We start from the raw sequence: 17,830 nt of genomic DNA on the forward strand, positions 1-17,830 counted from the left end.
GGTTAGTTAAACATGATGATCGTGTCTCGACGGAACGACCTGGATGGAACACAGTTATCTTAAATACAGCGACCTGAGATCGTTTCGATCATATTGTAAGATCGTTTCGATCAAATTGTATCACTTCGCTACATGCAATAGAAAAGCTGATTGAAGACATCACCTGCTACTGATATTTTACTTTTTCTTCGGGTTGGTAAAATATAATCATTGTAAACAAACGTTAAAAAATGTATACTTTTTGATCACTTGTTTTATTTGCAGACCGATTCTTAAGAGTTTGATATTGAAAAACATTTTAAGGCCTTTCTATTGATTTCCCAATCTCATTTACACTGCTGGAAATGTCCCTGATGTTTCCATTATAATACTTTACAGCACTTTAACTCAAAACCTCAATTGATATTTTTCGTTTTTGGTACATTGTTTCTTATAATGATTATTGTTTTTGTAAGTTAATACGGTTCTCCTGTGCACTGAATGGAGTTATGTCTTAAATTGAAAATTAAATGGAAATTGATTTCAAAAGAATCTTTTGTTGACGTAAGGAAATACATTCAGTTAGCAATTTGTTTAATATCCCGATGTCGCAAACGATGTTAGTCTACTAATGCTGATGACAATTAGCTGTTATATGTGGCCAAAAAAACGGTTCATCATTCATTTTGAAGAGGCATTTGATATATTTATACCGTTTTCATAACTTTCACGAAATAATTGAAAACTCATCTTTCAATGATTATAGTTTAATTGAGGAATTCAATAATAGTTAAACAGAATTACAATAGCTAAAAAACACCTAAAATTGTTAAAAGTTATTGAATATCGTGCGATAATTCTTGTTTAGATAAGAGTGTTATAATTGTATTTATTTCTTCTTTCAAGCGCTTTAATAAAATGAGACATTTCAATTAACAGGATTTCAATATTTTACGAGCATTTACAAACATGTTAACTTGCAATTTCTTTTAACAATTATAATATATTTTGCACCCACAATTATGCTAAGAACTATTCAAATTTTTACCAGTAAATTACGTTCGAAAGGTTACACTTAAACCATACACAATAACCTACAATATACAAACAAATGTAGTTGGAAAATATTGTGAAAAGCCCCTATTGCCAATGTTGAGAAATTTAAAATTCCTGCCAGTTCTTCTTCATTTGTACACCATTTCGTATTCAAGGAAAACAGATTAGAAAGGACACTTAAACTTGAGCTATCAATAATCAATAAGAGATTAACAAGACAGTTTATACAGTCTATAAACATTACCTCCTTAGAACAATTAGTAAAACCACTTTGAAATAAATCAATTGATCAGTTTGAAACAATCGTTTACTAACATTTATAAAAACACACCAACACTTCTTGCCTAAAGACAAAATGCAATACGTAAGAACACACTGTTTAAGTGATCTCTTAAAAATCTTAATGATATTGTTTGAATTATAGCATTACCCTTACTACAAACTCATAATAAGAAACTATAATAAAAAAAAACTCAGATTTAGAAAAAAAGAGTATCATACCCTTGAACCAAGTTCATAATAAGACAAAATAGAAAACCATATAGGTAAAATAAACTCAAAGAAAATAAAATATCGTACCCTTAAAAAAGTTCTTAATTAAAAAAATGTAATATCATACCTTTAAAACAGACTCATATAATAGAAATAGAATTTCATACCTTTTAAACAAACTCATGGTAAGATTATCACAGATGATTTTAAACAACATATAAACAAATATTTTCAATTGACAATTAATTATAATAAAGCAATCATGCGAAGGAAATTAAATAATTTAAAAGGTGTTTAAAGTCCAATTAGGTAATGCGTCTTCCATTTTCCTTTAACAAAACATAGTTTCATTCTCGTCTTTGATTTGTTATTTTCCTTAATTATTAACAGGAGATATTTGAATTGAACAATGTGATCAGTCAACTCAATAGTCATAACTTTTTCAAGTGTCCAAAAATCTCTCCTTATTGGACAGTTCGAAATGTGTAAAAATGTATGCAATTATAAAAAAGGACATACTATTAGTAAATTTGCTCAGAGGGTATAGCCGCCTTTTAAATCTCATACCCGGAGCTTGTGTTCCATCAATAATATACTTTTTATCGTGTTTGGTCAGTATAGCTGCTTATATTTACAAGTAAAGAATCATTCTTCAGGTCGGCCTCTTTAACGTTTTTATCATTAATATTCTACCGGATGGCGAAAAGACGATACAAAATATAACAGTATTTTGAAGCTTATTCACTTAACCTGTAAAACAACCATAGTAGCCTCAAGACCACAGTTATCTGCCCCCCGTTGACCAAGATCCGGATGTGATACAGACAAAAGAGTGCTTGTGTTCAAGTATCAATATTTTATTAAATTTGAATGAAAAAGAAGCAAAAAATGTTCTTTTTGCAGAAAACTTGACTGAATTTGACACTCTATTGCAGAAATTGATAGTTTTCAGTGTAAATATTGGAAAAATCATAGCTTGTGGAAGTCTGAAAATTAGTTGTTTGTAGCCGATTGACTCCTTGGCGGAAGGGTTACGTATTTGAACTCAATTTTGACAGTCGGGTCAATGGTCAACATGGTGTTTTCTTGTGATTATATTTTGTGTCTTGAATTGTTCTAGAGATGCCATGTCCTTGTTTTTCAATTGGGATGTGTATAAAGTCAAAAGCCAGGTTAGTGTCTATAACGAAACATATAGTAAAAATAACTGTGGGCTCACGCCTGAAAAAGAGGAAGCTTTTGGAGGGGTGGCCTATTTTAAATTGCTATAAATTCTTAATTTATACAGCTATCTGGTTGAAATTTGGCCAGTTGACAGTGCATAGCCATAGAATATTGGTGTTGGAGTATGAATTTTGAAAATCTTATATTTCATAATATAAAATAATTATATATCATTTTCTTATCTATTTTTGAAATTTAAAAAAAACACAAACTACTTTCACTTTCAATTTAATGTTTGGAAATAATTCCAAATGATGGTAACTAATGAATGAAAGCCTCACTTTCAATTCCAAAGTATAAATGGAGGGATTTTTAAACATAGGAAGCAGACCCAGGAGGAACTGTTGAAGAACCAGCCAGGCAGCCTCTCCCCCCCCCCCCTCCCACCAAGCTGCCCACCAGGCTGAGCTGTACTTGATGTTTGCCGACATGCTGTAATTTGTAAGTACTTCAAGATTATATAATGGAAAATTGTATCCAAACTGAAGTACAAAGTGAGTAAGTTTGGTCATATAAGCCCATTAAGACTGTTTGTTCCATTCCTAAATGAATTTCTTTCATGTTGTCAGTCATTTCTGATGTCGCTTTGATAAGAACATTATTTTCTAATGAAACTGCTGACTTGTATCAGTCTTTGGTCTGTATTGTGCATCTATTCACACATTTTGTTTTCTCTTTTAAGCTAACATTACATTAATTGCAAATTCTATAAGCAATTAAACAAAACTTACTGCACATAAGATGCAGAATGATGTTTTATTTAGTGTGCATATGATTTTCAGCTTATGGACAAGAAAACATCTACTTTAACAATCACAGAAACACAATGAAATCCCAATTTGAAAGAAATAATGCCACCTTTCATTAATTCATTAATTCATCCTATCAATTTTTCATATATATTCATTAATTCATTCATTTTTTCAGTTTATTCATTGAAAGACTTGACATTTCTCAAGGCAAAAGAAATAAAAAGTGAGCAGCTTTCATAAAGAATAGAGCCTTTTCTCTTCTTGCATTAAAAACACAACCTTAATACATTATAAATGTTTTAAAAACCCTGATTCATTGCTTATTTTAATAGCCAGCCTGGTTGCTGTAGCCACAGAGGAATTTTCAAGGACAAGAACCAGTGCTGGTAAAACTGTGGTCTCGTGTGGTTTTCCATACCGGCTCTCGGCAAGGATTTTCAAGAAAGAAATACCATCTCCAAGTAAGAAGAAATTCTAAGCATGTCAAGTTTGAATGCTTTTAAAATGCATCTGGGTACTCAACAAGATGAGATTTACCTTTGAGTTGTTAAAAACTGATTGCAAAATGTCCAAAAGACTATATATTTTATTAAGTTTGTCCTGAAAATCTTTGAATTCATGAACTTTTCTGCATATTTATCACATTTATGACTATATTAAAGGTTGTGTATGCCTCAAATGAGTGTTTACAGGCCTTTTCCAAACTTTAACAGTAGTGGCAGATAGTTTTATTTGTGAAAAACATTGCTTTTGTGTCTTGCTTGCAGATCATGATGTGCCAATAAGCTCCAGTTAGCTGCGGCCTTTTCCCCCGGCGGTAGTCCTGCAATCTGAATCCAGGAGATGCAGCTCTGAATCCAATATTTCAGAAGAATGAAGATGTTGGTCAACTCTGTAGTACTTGTTTGTGTGTAAATGATTCAAATGAGTGAGATTTATAGCAAATCAGGTGTAAATAAGCATCTTATAGACAATGGTGAAGTGCTGTACTCTGAATTTAATGCCAAATCTAGCCTTCAAAACAGATTCTTAAAGTATTTTTTTTTAAATCGGCATAATAATGCTATCTCTGCATTTTCTACATCATGTAGCCACCTCATACATGAAAACACTAGCAGTTGTCATGAATCTTTAAGTATTGGTGTTTTCTTTGCCATTTCCTTTGTTGCGCCATTTGTCCCGTAAGCCAACAATTTGGCATATAGTGTTGTTTAGACTGTCTATTAACACATGATCACTAAATTTCTTGTGTTAAACTGAACAGTCCTGTTACATTTGTATATAAGTGGACCAGAAAAGCAAACTTTTGACAAGTTGAGGGATTTCAGTTTGGCTCTATGTCATTTTTTATATAAAACACTAAGCCGATGAAGTGGAAAAACCTTATTTTACTTAGAAAAAAATCTTAGAAGAGTTGGCAGGCCATTTTTGTGGTGCTGTTCTATAATCACCATTGAAAGCTACAAGGAAAACTTTACTTGGTCAAATTATTCCAATGCATAAGGAAATAATGGCTCTTCAAAGGTTTGCGGCTTAACATTTGAGGGAAATGGTTGTTTCTGCTTTTTATGAAAATACCACAGGTGCTAATACTTGTCTCATTCATTTAGTGTTTGATATATCATTGCCAAACTTTCAGTAGGTGTTGCATATAGCCTGAAGCTGAACTATAGGAGTTTTGAAGTCAGTTTCTGAAAAAATGTTGCTTAAATAGGCTCAAGACCACCGTTGACCACCGTTGACCAAGATCCGGATGTGAATACAGACAAAAGAGTGCTTGTGTTCAAGTATCAATATTTTATTAAAATTGAATGAAAAAGAAGCAAAAAATGTTCTTTTTGCAGAAAACTTGACTGAATTTGACACTCTATTGCAGAAATTGATAGTTTTCAGTGTAAATATTGGAAAAATCATAGCTTGTGGAAGTCTGAAAATTAGTTGTTTGTAGCCGATTGACTCCTTGGCGGAAGGGTTACGTATTTGAACTCAATTTCGACAGTCGGGTCAATGGTCAACATGGTGTTTTCCTGTGATTATATTTTGTGTCTTGAATTGTTCTAGAGATGCAATGTCCTTGTTTTTCAATTGGGATGTGTATAAAGTCAAAAGCCAGGTTAGTGTCTATATGAAACATATAGTAAAAATAACTGTGGTCTCAGGCCAGTAGAAGAAAATTATTTATCGAAATAATATATACAAGCTATGTCGGTGAAATAAGTCGGAACGACCCTGACTAAAACAATTTTAACATAATTCAATGCATATCACTCAAAGGCGAAAGGACATATACTTAAACACAGTATTTTCAAACTGGTTTATATATATTCCTAGTGACATGTGGGAAGTAATAGGTCTTACAAAGGTGTAAAAATAGTGTACACACATTGACGATTTGATCATGAGAAACCAAAATCCGCTTCATATGAATACCTCATTTGTCTAGCTGTAACGATCTCGTCTAGTAATTTCAGAGGTCCAGGGATCGAATCTACTGAGAAACTAAAATGAATTTTATTTCATTCTTTATTCTACGTCACAAACAATTCTACATACGGTGTTATAAATATGAAACAACTAGCACATGTTGGCATGACTGATGGCCTAAATGTCTTTCCCAAATATCCTTAACACATTCAAGGACTTCGATGAGCTATGGGTAAGGTGTTAACACCACCGGCTCCATATATTTTCCAACGTCAAATGCCGTGGACCAATATAAGACAAGAATAGGAGCAAAGACGCATGGAAGGGGGGGGGCGCACATCTGTGTCCAAACACATGCGTCTAGAGTGGTCATATACCATATGTTAATTATATCTTCTCCAACTGTGCATAAGTAACGAAATGACTCGCTATTAGGTCCTAATCCAATCATGATAGTATGTCTAAGAAACTTAATTGGAACACGTAGGCTTCCAGTGTTATCAAGGGTTAATAAACTGTCTAAAGGCATATCCGTGATCTGCCTTATATTGAACAACTAAGTTATTAGAAGATAATAACGCCGTATAGTTAATGAGTTTCTTATTCTTGTTCAGTTATTATATCAGCATGGGTTAGCAATAATTAACAAGAACGATATACCCACAAGCGTTAGAAAACCCCAACATAAATCATGTTGTATTGCCGTACCATTGAGACAAACAAAGTATTTATTTTATAAACTTAACAATTATATGTACATCTCTATTTTCTATTCAATTGCGTTTTGAAGAAAAAAAAATATAGCAAACAAAGAAAATACAATAAAATGGCAAGTAATCAACACAAAAGAAAAAGAAAAGCGCATAAAGTCATGCACAACTGCATCAACATCAGTTCAGTTTTTGTGTTGGCGTATCCGGAAATTTGCTATTGAACATTTACAAATACATAGAATGACCTAGACATTCAGGTAACAAGACAAACAGTAAACAGTTATCAAACACAAATATAAAAAAATATCATGAACAGAACGGTAATTATTTGAACTAACTCAAATAATTCAACTTTCTCATCTATACATTGTTTCAAACATATCTAAATTAGAAGTATCACATTCTTCTACTTTTTCATTTCTTCGATAGCATATTTTGCAAGATTGCCAACATTAATCCGGGTTATGTTTGGCACATCCTGTTTATTGTGGGCCAGTAATGGCCAACTATATCTAAGAATGTAAGTGCTTCTTATTTATGAGGAAGCATAATAACATAGCAGAAGTTGAAATTAGAAATCTAAAACATTTACACCAACAATTTCAATGCAGCATTTGCACATAAACAGCCTCTGCTGTGTATTTTACCGACTTAAAAATGTTTGTAACACAGGAAAAACAGAACATTTGTTTAGCATCATGTATTGCAAATGTATTGTCAATTGACATTAGTTGTTAATGCATAAATATCATCGACTTTAGCGTTGTTCTAGTGTCCAAAAATAGCAGCTATTTATTGCTGAAATCAGAACTCTGGACATTTGTATTTACAGAGCTTGCACTGCTGGTTAGCAAACCATTGGTGATCAGGATTTTGCCTCGACACAAACAATCAGTTAATAAATCGTATACAAACAAAAAAACAACATCAAAATGTGTTGACTGTTTGTACAATAAACATTGTGTGTATCGAAAAAAATGGTCAAAGAAAGGATTTTCCGACTCGGAGTCTAATAATTAATATTAATGTCAATTGTCGTATAAAAACCTGCGACGTAGTCCGAAATAATTTCGATTGTACCCATATGGCTCAGACGACTTCACATTTATTTACTGACTCACGCTGACTTCCACTCGAGCTTCCAGTGCTAGCTAGCAAACCATGTTTGCCGCACTTTTCAACTTTTTATGAGTTATACAAAAACGTCATGTACATTAAATTTTTGTTTGCGATATTTGAAACAGATCAAAGATTTTTACATGTGTATGATGGAGACGAAACAAACGAATTAAAACAAAACAGCTTAAACATGAACCGATCAAGAGAATACATTATAGATAATGAAAATGAATAAACAAATGAAGTGATTATGACAGAAATTGGTCAAACATTTAAAGATGACCGTGTTTAGAGGCACAAGGTGCCAAGGTCTTGCAGACGATCAACCAGAAAATTACAACGTCACAATACAACAAAACATATATTATACATTAACTATTGGGTAATAAATTATCGGGTTACCGCCTTTGACTGTCAGCTCAACTGGAGTTCAATGGTGGTGTGACGCTGATTTACAAGTACTTATCCCCACTCTTGTCCCACCTTTATGAGAAATAATTCATAATATGTTCAACACAGTTTGCTGCAACTTCTCCAAATGGTGAAAGCGAGTTTGGCACACAGTGTTTCACTCACAGACTAACAAACAAAGCGACTTTTCGGCGGGGTCGACTTTTTAAAATTGACCTACTTTCACACATTCGTCAGCCGGAATAGCTCAGTTGGGAGAGCGTTAGACTGAAGATCTAAAGGCCCCCGGTTCAATCCCGGGTTCCGGCACGAACGGAACATAGTTCGGCGGCTGATCATCATTTTATTTGTATAACATAAATCGGTGATGATCAATATTTTATTTATAGTACATACCGACATAGAAAGACATCGAAGTGTATTGACTCTATGTACCTTAAATATTGTATGTTTTGAAAACAATATGATCATATAAGGGAATATTCGCGACCAATAATTAAAATAAAAGTTGTTAGTCGAATAAATAAATGCATCATAGTCCGAATTGAATACCTTGGTTACGTAGTCAAACAGCTACCTAGACGATCTCACACCGAGTTTCTGACTCACGCTGACTTTCACACGAGCTTACAGTGCTAGCTAGCTAACATGTACACACATTAAATCTTAGTTAGATTTTTTTTCGGGGCACCGCCTTTGACTGTCAGCAAAATCACAGTTCATTAGAGAGGTTAAGCTGGTTTACAAGAACTAAATCTCACTCTTTATGAGAAGTGATCATTAATATTTTCATCCCAGTTTGCAGCAACTCCTCAAATGGTAAAAGCGAGTTCGACACATAGTGTTTCACTCACAAACGATCGAACAAAAGCGAATTTTCGTTTGGGGTTAAATTTTTAAAATTGACCTACTTTTGTTCTAATATCAGCCGGAATAGCTCAGTTGGGATAGCGTTAGACTGAAGATCTAAAGGCCCCTGGTTCATTCCCGGGTTCCGGCACGAACGGAACATAGTTCGGCTGCCGATCAACCTTTTATCCCCATTTAACTTAAATCGTTGATGATCAAGATACCTAACACATATCGTCAAAGAAAAGCATGAAAATGAATTGGATGTTTTTACCTTAAATATGTTTAGAAATGATGGTAAAAGAAGGGAATATCCGAGACCAATAGTTAAAATATCAATTATCGTATAAATAAATACACCATAGTCCGAAGTGAATTTGAAATGATTTTGACTCACGCTGACTTTCACGTGAGCTTACAGTGCAAACTAACTAACCATGTTGACCACAACGTTCAAATGAGTTATACTATTTAAAGCTCAAATTCAGACTATTCTCATGATAACAAACTGTTTCTGCTCGGCCTGTGGGGTAATTGCACCTGATAAGTATTCACCTTTGCCGTATTCATTACTCTTAATGCACAAACGGTTCAATGAATAAAAACAATAATTTCCCGACGATACCACAAATTATAGTTTTGGACATAATTGTTTTAACAGCGATTCATTATTGACATGAAAAACAAGTGAACCAAGTCCAGTAGTCGAAAGTGTAAACACAAACCCCGTTAAATGGAACATGGTAAACCAAGTCCAGTAGTCGAAAGTGTAAACACAAACCCCGTTAAATGGAACATGGTAAACCAAGTCCAGTAGTCGAAAGTGTAAACACAAACCCCGTTAAATGGAACATGGTAAACGCCAAAAACATGGGACACACATAATTGGTACAACCAATCACAAACCAGAAACATGAAACAACAGTACAAAACTCCACATACAACACAGTACATTAAAATATACTACATATAAAGCTAGGGGTGTTTATCAAGGTCAGTAAAATGTAAATTTCTGGGGGTTTATACCAGTTTGTGTGCACAACTTTACTTTATCCCAACAATCCCGAATAAAGTAAAAAAACGTAAATGGTAAATCTTATCAGAGTATGCATTGAATTGAGGAAACGTAATAAAACAAATAATATTAAACTAATACGTCAACCTCAAGTATTTTTATGAATAGAGATCCCGACTCTATCTGTAGACAAAGGAATAAAATACAGAGTACCTTATGCAAAACCTTTTCAAAGATACGATGCAGTTATTGTTTAAAACTATAAAAAAATCCCACGCAGTTTGCCTAGCAAATAAAAGGTTAAAACTCATACAGTTTCATAATTAAAAGCAGCATTGTACCAAAAATGGGAACACACAAATAAAACATTATAAAAACCCCACAGCATATTGTATATTTTATAGTAAACAATACATGTTGGTAATTCACACTTCCTTATGTATATACCATGATGACTCGGTAGCTCTCGAACCTATCATATACACATATCGCAATATAATATTGGAATTAAGAGCCACACGTCCGCAAAAATAGATGATAGTAGCATTGTTTTTACTTTAGAGGCCCAGTTTAAACATTGAGGGTTATCACTTAAATCCTCTATAATTACCCTTGAAATACTATAAGTATCTTCCATGGCCGAGAGTGTAAGATAGGTTCATTCCGACCCGAGCGAAAGGTGTTTTGCGGAAACGAGGTTTACCGAGTTTCCGCAAAACACACTGCGCGAGGGTCGGGATGAACCTATCTTACACGAGCGGCTATGGTAGATGCTTTTTCTCCCACCTCAAGTAAAAATAATTATGTAAAAATGTGTTTTTTGCTGGAACTCTTTTGTGCTTAGTGAAAATAATTGCGTATGGATATATGATAATTCGTGGTTGTCATGGATATGCGCGCAGTAATTCAGATTATATTAATAGTCAAATCGGTATTTAAATAGTCATAAGGAGAGTGAAGCATTATTTCTTGAATGGTGCGTGAAAACTGTTTTATGGTGACATTCGAAGCGAGAAATAATTAACTAGCGTTCTAATTATTGCCACAAGACAAGGTTTCCATGATGCTACAGACGACAGTCTTCAACAAGGGAGGTAATTACAATGTGGTGATCATTAAGAAGGAGTTCCATACGGGCATTTTATCTTCGCCCGTGGGCAAGATAAGAATATCTAGTATGGTTAAATTATTGGATCTACTTATCTGAGGTGGGAGAAAATTATATCTCATTGTGTAACCCAAGAAAGTCCTATACTCAATCGAATAAATGGCAGGTATATTGTATCCTATCAGCTGTATTTTTTTTATAAATGAAGAGAACGGAAGAAAACTTGATTTGATTGGTTAATGTTGTAATTGATGGATGTGTTTTATTCAATTTTTAATAATGATTTTTTTTTGCAAGTTTTCCATTAAATAGCAAGCAATCTCAAAAGAACATGATTTTTTAATCATTTGTTTAAAACAAAAACAGTTCTTCAAAACAATTTTACAGAAAACATCAAATAAATGTGTTTGGAATAATTTTGGTTTCTGGTTTGTGAAAAGCCATTTATTGCAGTCAGTATGCTTTTTCTATTTATCCTGTCATATGCATACAAATCGGTCCAATAACAAGGTGCCGTGTAAATTTGAGTGTATTGGGATCGTAGACCACGTGATGTTCATTTACAGTCGAGTGGTCATGTGACCGCGAAAACGATTTCTTTTTCTATTCTGAAATGTCAGAGGAAACGAACAAATACTACTTCGGAATCGAGTCAATCGTTTGAGAACATTCGACCTCAGCAACAACTCACCCATAGTAGTCCATCAATCTGCAGGATAAAGACACTGGCAAAGAAAATCGGCCAGAAAATCTAATCATGTACAAAAGTTATGGACACTCACTCCAGTAAATGGCGATGCAGTTCCGAACATCCAACACTTTATCCTTGAATATAAAAATGAATTAAATCCTTTGCACATGTTGCGATTGTTTGTAAATACTCGTGATCTTGAAGCATGAACTGATTAGTCTATGACTTGCGGATTTTTTTTACATGATAGGATTATGTTTAGTGACTGATCCAAGCTATGCACTTTTAAAAGCTTTTTATATTTTGAATGATGTTGACGTATTAAAATGCAATTATTTTGACTGTAAACGCAATAACAGTTTTAAGAACTACTTTAAGGGCGCATTTAAACAAGATAATAGTAATATTAACACCCCAACTTCCATTCCTTAAATGAACTGCCTTTCGGCAATTGCGTTTATCAATCGATGAACGCAACATCTTCGGATATGTTCGGATCGCAATTCATCGCATAACAAAAAAACATGAAAACTATTGATCTTGGTATTGCTTGTATTGTGTCAGCAGGTCCCGCAAAATATTAATCAACATTTTAGAAAGTGTTAATTCATTATATTTTAAATTTATTGTTGCCATATGTGTTTCAATTTTACGTTTAAAAGTGATTTCAAGTGGTTGATCATTTCCCGCGTTATTGTGACGTCAGTTGAAAAAAATGTTCCCGGTTACAGTCGGGTCGTTCTATTTACAGAATGGGTATAGGTGTAAATATAAGTAATGAATTGCGGGGCTGATGTCATTATCGGGGATATGAACGCAATTCGGTTAGGTCAAAGTACGCGTGGAGTCCTTCGAACTCAACACATTTTGACCAGCCCAATTGCGTTCATACCCCAATAATGACATCAACCCCGCAATTCATTCCTTAAATATATAGAGTTTTAATAAATACAGTAACATGATAAACATAATTCTAGGTTCGTGCCGAGGATGGATAGAGTTTATCTGACTCGGCTGCGGAATAAATAAACTAAATTCCTCCGCCTTGCCAGATGGACTTCCTCCATCCACGGCACTATCCTAGTATTCTCTATTTATTTGCTAACAAATTTGTCTTTCTGATAAATAATATGCTAACAATGGTCATCCTATCTTGTCAAAACGTACTGCCACTAGGAGTCTTAAAGCTGCACTCTCACAGATTGACCATTTTAACAACTTTTATTTATTTTTTGTCTTGGAAAGAGCAAATTTTTGAGTAAATATCTGCAAACCAATGATATAAGATTGCTGACAACAAATCAAATCGTAAATTTTCATATTTCCGTTCGAAAATTAATGTTTTATGGCTTAAACCGTGACGGTTTAAGAAAAATGCATAAAGCATCATTTTTTAAACTTATATATACGATCTGATTTTTGTCCGCATTCTTATATAACTGGTGTCCATGGATTTTCGCAAAATTTGACTCGTTCCAAGACAAAAAAAAAAGTTGTCAAAACGTTCAATCTGTGAGAGTGCAGCTTTAAACTTCATCGTACTGTGATATTTACGCCTGATTTATTGGCCACTAATGATTACTAGCGGTAGGAAAAAATCAAATATACATTGCTTTTTTGTAGCAGGGTTTTTGATTATAACTAGAGTACATTTGGTAATAAACAACAATCCTTTTATTTTTTTTCTGAGGCTTTCGATGGCCTTTATAACATTCCACTATCTCACGTATCTGATAAAAATACTAAATTGTCAAAGTAAGTTTTAACAAATTAGATATTTTCAAAGAGAATTCAGCTATAGCAGTTTCACCAATATAATCAGAAACACTTTAAAACTTGGTATCAAATCACACTATTTGAGCTTCTTTGGAAACGATTTCTTTGTTACCAATCAAGATTTGTGTCATAGGAAAATAGAATAAAATACCAATTTCAGTTTGGTTCAAAACTCATTTTATAACTTAATAACTGCACCAGTTTGTTTGTTTACGTTTTTTACACATACTATCACAAGGAAATGCAAACATCACATTTCAAATTTCAGAGCAAACTGAAATGATATAACCTCACAGTTGCTAATTACTCTTTAAGCCCCTTGGCAACACTTTAAACTCCTTGGCTACACTTTAAACTATTAGGAGTTGGCGTTCTCTACAAATGTCAACCGAACACATTTATCTGATAATTGTACGTTTGATGGCGTTTCCGGAGATATGGCACGGATAGTTCGCTGACTGAACTGTGCACTTAATTCCCCCTCCCCCGGTTGTGATGAGGAAGTGAACTGCCTTGTCTTATTGACAGAACATATTTTGTGGCGACTCTGATGTGTTCTTTAAACATTTCACTCCATCTTATTATTCGAGTTTTCTATCCGCACAAACTTCTTATATACGCAGCATATGTATATAAATTCACACATTTGAACATTGAAATCTAAGAAATGATCAATTATGGGCCTTGTATAGTTAATGCTTATACAAAATGTTTTTTTTTTCATCAAAATACTTGTTAAAAATTGATATAAACAATGTTTTAGGGTGAACATGTTGAGTTTTGCCATTTTTGTCGTTTTGCATTTGATAAAAAAAATGGATGCGGCTTCATATCTCCCAATTAACAATATTTCATAATTTCAATTGCAAACCCAAAACGCAATAAGGAACGATTAATTGCTTGTCGGCGGAAAAAAACAATTTAATAATCATTTCTGCATTATTCAAGTTTATTTTTTATTTTAACATATGTTTAAAACACCACAACGGCTCCTTTTTCGAAAATAAATGAAGTCAAAATTGACCCTTCGAACTTACTCACTTTCTAGTAACTTTCTTTCATTTTACCTTCTATTGTTCATACAACCAAATATATTCATTTTAAATCCGCGTTTTAAACTATTTTTTTGTTTGGGATTTTATTCGTCTCCGTCAATAGATTTGAATTGTTGTCAATCGCAATGTGAGTTCCATAAATTAACATCTGAGAGGCAGGTTCAAAGGAAGAAAATACTGTTATATAGCTAAATGACAATATCAGGTAAATAAACCTTTCCTCTGTTAATTTTCCTTTCATTTTCATTCGATTATCTTCAAATTACCTGCGGGTATCTTTCAATGTCCAACTGTATGAAGTCATAATTATGGTTGTCAGCCATGACATTTGTAGAATATGGAACAGTTTCATAATAAAAACGAATTTAAAATTTAGCATAGTAATTTTCCCTTCACATCTAGTCGGTACGTCTTAATTGTAATTACAAATCAGTTGCATAGCTTCAAAGACCATACAATACTAGCAAAATTACATTTACTTTGAACAAATAGAACTGAGGCGTAGAAGCTCCCTGGTTGGAGCAGTGAGTGAAAAGAAAACAAAAAAATGTGATATTGTAATCCCGATGTGTTATAACCTTGAATAAAAGAGCTCAATCATGTCATGCACGACCTACATTAAGTATTATTCTGTTGGATTGAGAATATTAAATAGAGAATATTGTACTCTGGAATCAAGCATCTTTGTTCGGACATTACTATTTCCTTAAGAGTTAACAAAAACAGTCACAGAAAGTTGACCTATGCCAACATTTGAGCATATGCTGATGGATTTAAAAACAATAAGATATATGCATCATGACAGATGGTATCTGCTAGTTGTGTAAGCTCTGAAGAGTTGGCATAAATGGATAGATAGTAGCTGATTTCTGACCGGTGATGTAAATATCACCAACACGGCATGACCTCAGAATTTTCATACAAATTACTTTTCTATATTTACACTATTATAGTTAAAATATTTCAACAACATGGAATAACACTCTGCAGTTTTGCATTTTAACAATTAAACCACAAATATACAGTGGAAAAATTATTTAGAATTTCTTGAAGTGTTAGTATGTAGGAATGATTTTTCTGTATCTTAACTAAAGCTAGAGTAAAATAATATTGTAGATAAATATTTAAAACGTAAATCAGAAGGACGGTCATATTTTGTTGTTGTATGTCAAGTGTAAAGCATTGTTGTATATTTGTAGATGGTTACCAAAGAAAGCTTTCATTAAAGTTTCAATAAATTTGACTTTGAGTTTTTGAGGAAATGTTTGAACGAAAAAAAGAGTCGGCACAGGGCGGGGCCAGCTGATTTTCAATGATTACCCTGGAAAAATATGAATGAAATTTGTCAGTCCCGGATTTGGGCAAGTTTAAACTCAAGGCCTCATCATTTTGTCAAGAATGTATTTAAGTTATTTTTCCTTTCGGTTGAAATGGTACCATAATTCTGCATGAAAAACAAAATTGAAGCAGCACCCATGGGAAATTCGCTGTGAAGTTTCATAAAGATTGGCCAGGAGGCTAAGGTGGAAATGTTGTTAAAAGCAATTGTTGACGCTGTTGACGGACGACGGTTAACTTAAAATTCAAATGGAATGAATGAATGTGCGAAAAACGAAGACTCAAAAGACAAGACCAGATTACATTAACTATCAGGGCTTTCAGGACACCTTTTGTAATACTATTATTGTGTTCGCTTTGATGTCAACAATAAAATGTTTGACAATATAGAGTGCAAAATATCATATTTTTGTTTTGGTCAAAGACAACTAATTAAATTGCATATATCTATATAATATGATCAATTGACCAGTTTGTACGCGAAACTTATTTCTAGTGTTTCACGACCCCAACACCATATATGGGGAGAAAATCTCACTTATGTAGTAAAGATTAAGTAACGTTATTAATAAGACATAAATTGCTGAACGTAACCGATAAAGTGACCGAATCTGGAGAAAGGAGTACAATAAGTGCGATAAAATGTATACGAAAAAGGAAATCAAGTAGATCAAGTAGATCAAGCATGGTCAGATTTTTTTTGAAATCACTAACTATTCAGTGTCATAACCTATAAAGATTCAAAGTTGGCAATGGTCTGTGATGATATAAGCATACTTTGATTCATTGTCATATGTTAATTAAAATAAGTAATTAATGAAACAATAAGTGGGCACTTTCAAATTGGTGCAATTTGCCCATTACGTGTTGTGCAAATTGAACGCCCGAAAAATGTTTCTAGTTATAGTTCATGTAATCTTTGTTTCTGCTGTAACAGTTCACATTAAGGACAAAGATCTAAGTAATGTAACATTAACGGCATGTCAATGATTCGTTCATTGCCATGGACTTCCTGAAAAAAAAACAGTCGTTAAAGAAAATATATTACTTTGATCACAATCCTTCTGTTGATTTACTGAAAGGTGCAATTTATTGCATTTTTTGTTGAAAAGGGACTGTGAAGAATTAAAACATTAGATTACAGGAAACATCATAAACGACTTTCTGAAACAAAACCCTGTGATTTAATGCACGCTGATGACTTTGATGTCAGTGCAAAGCAAATTGTATGGTCGTGTTTAGTTCGACTTCAAATGACATTTAAGGAATAAAAAGGTTTGTCGCATATAAACAAAATACTTTAAAATTGCCAGACAGGTTAATGAACGCTGTAATTGTAAAATTATTTTGCCATGCATTATCAAATACGCAGTTTGCTTTTGCAAGACAATTTGCAACTTCGGTCGCATAAATTCCAGCAAATGTTGTTGATGAAGACAATGCACAGACTGCTGGTGACATCACATGATATGTTCTTGCCACTAGCGGTTGTCTTTGTTGTTAAGTTTACAAAGGTCTGCCCGCGCATAATTGGCTGCATAATGGCTTGTGACGATAAGAAGGCAGTCATTTGTGACTAAAAGAAAAGTTTAAATCCAAAGTGTGAGTTTTCCCCCACCGGTCAATTGCATGCTCTTATTTAGAGTGCAAATCAATACTTCATAATAGAACCAAATTCAATATAAATATATTACACATATACCATACCTAATGTCCCACGCGTTCCTCTGAAGAGACATTCAGTGTTCATAGTTAATTTAAACAAATTAAGTAACGCCACAGAATCATTGTTATTAAAACGTGTTTGCAAACCAAATGTTCTTTTGTG

The 17,830-nt window shown here is 33.5% G+C and overlaps 2 non-coding genes across 2 annotated transcripts; both read left to right on the plus strand.

Annotated features, from left to right (window-relative positions):
- Window positions 1–8,406: 8,406 nt before the first annotated feature.
- Trnaf-gaa (transfer RNA phenylalanine (anticodon GAA)) lies at window positions 8,407–8,479 on the plus strand. Its single transcript has one exon. It is a non-coding gene; the product is annotated as a tRNA-Phe (tRNA).
- A 618-nt stretch (window positions 8,480–9,097) lies between these two features.
- Trnaf-gaa (transfer RNA phenylalanine (anticodon GAA)) lies at window positions 9,098–9,170 on the plus strand. Its single transcript has one exon. It is a non-coding gene; the product is annotated as a tRNA-Phe (tRNA).
- Window positions 9,171–17,830: the final 8,660 nt, after the last annotated feature.

The sequence above is a fragment of the Mya arenaria genome, chromosome 8 (genome assembly GCF_026914265.1).
Source record: "Mya arenaria isolate MELC-2E11 chromosome 8, ASM2691426v1".
NCBI lineage: Eukaryota > Metazoa > Mollusca > Bivalvia > Myida > Myidae > Mya > Mya arenaria.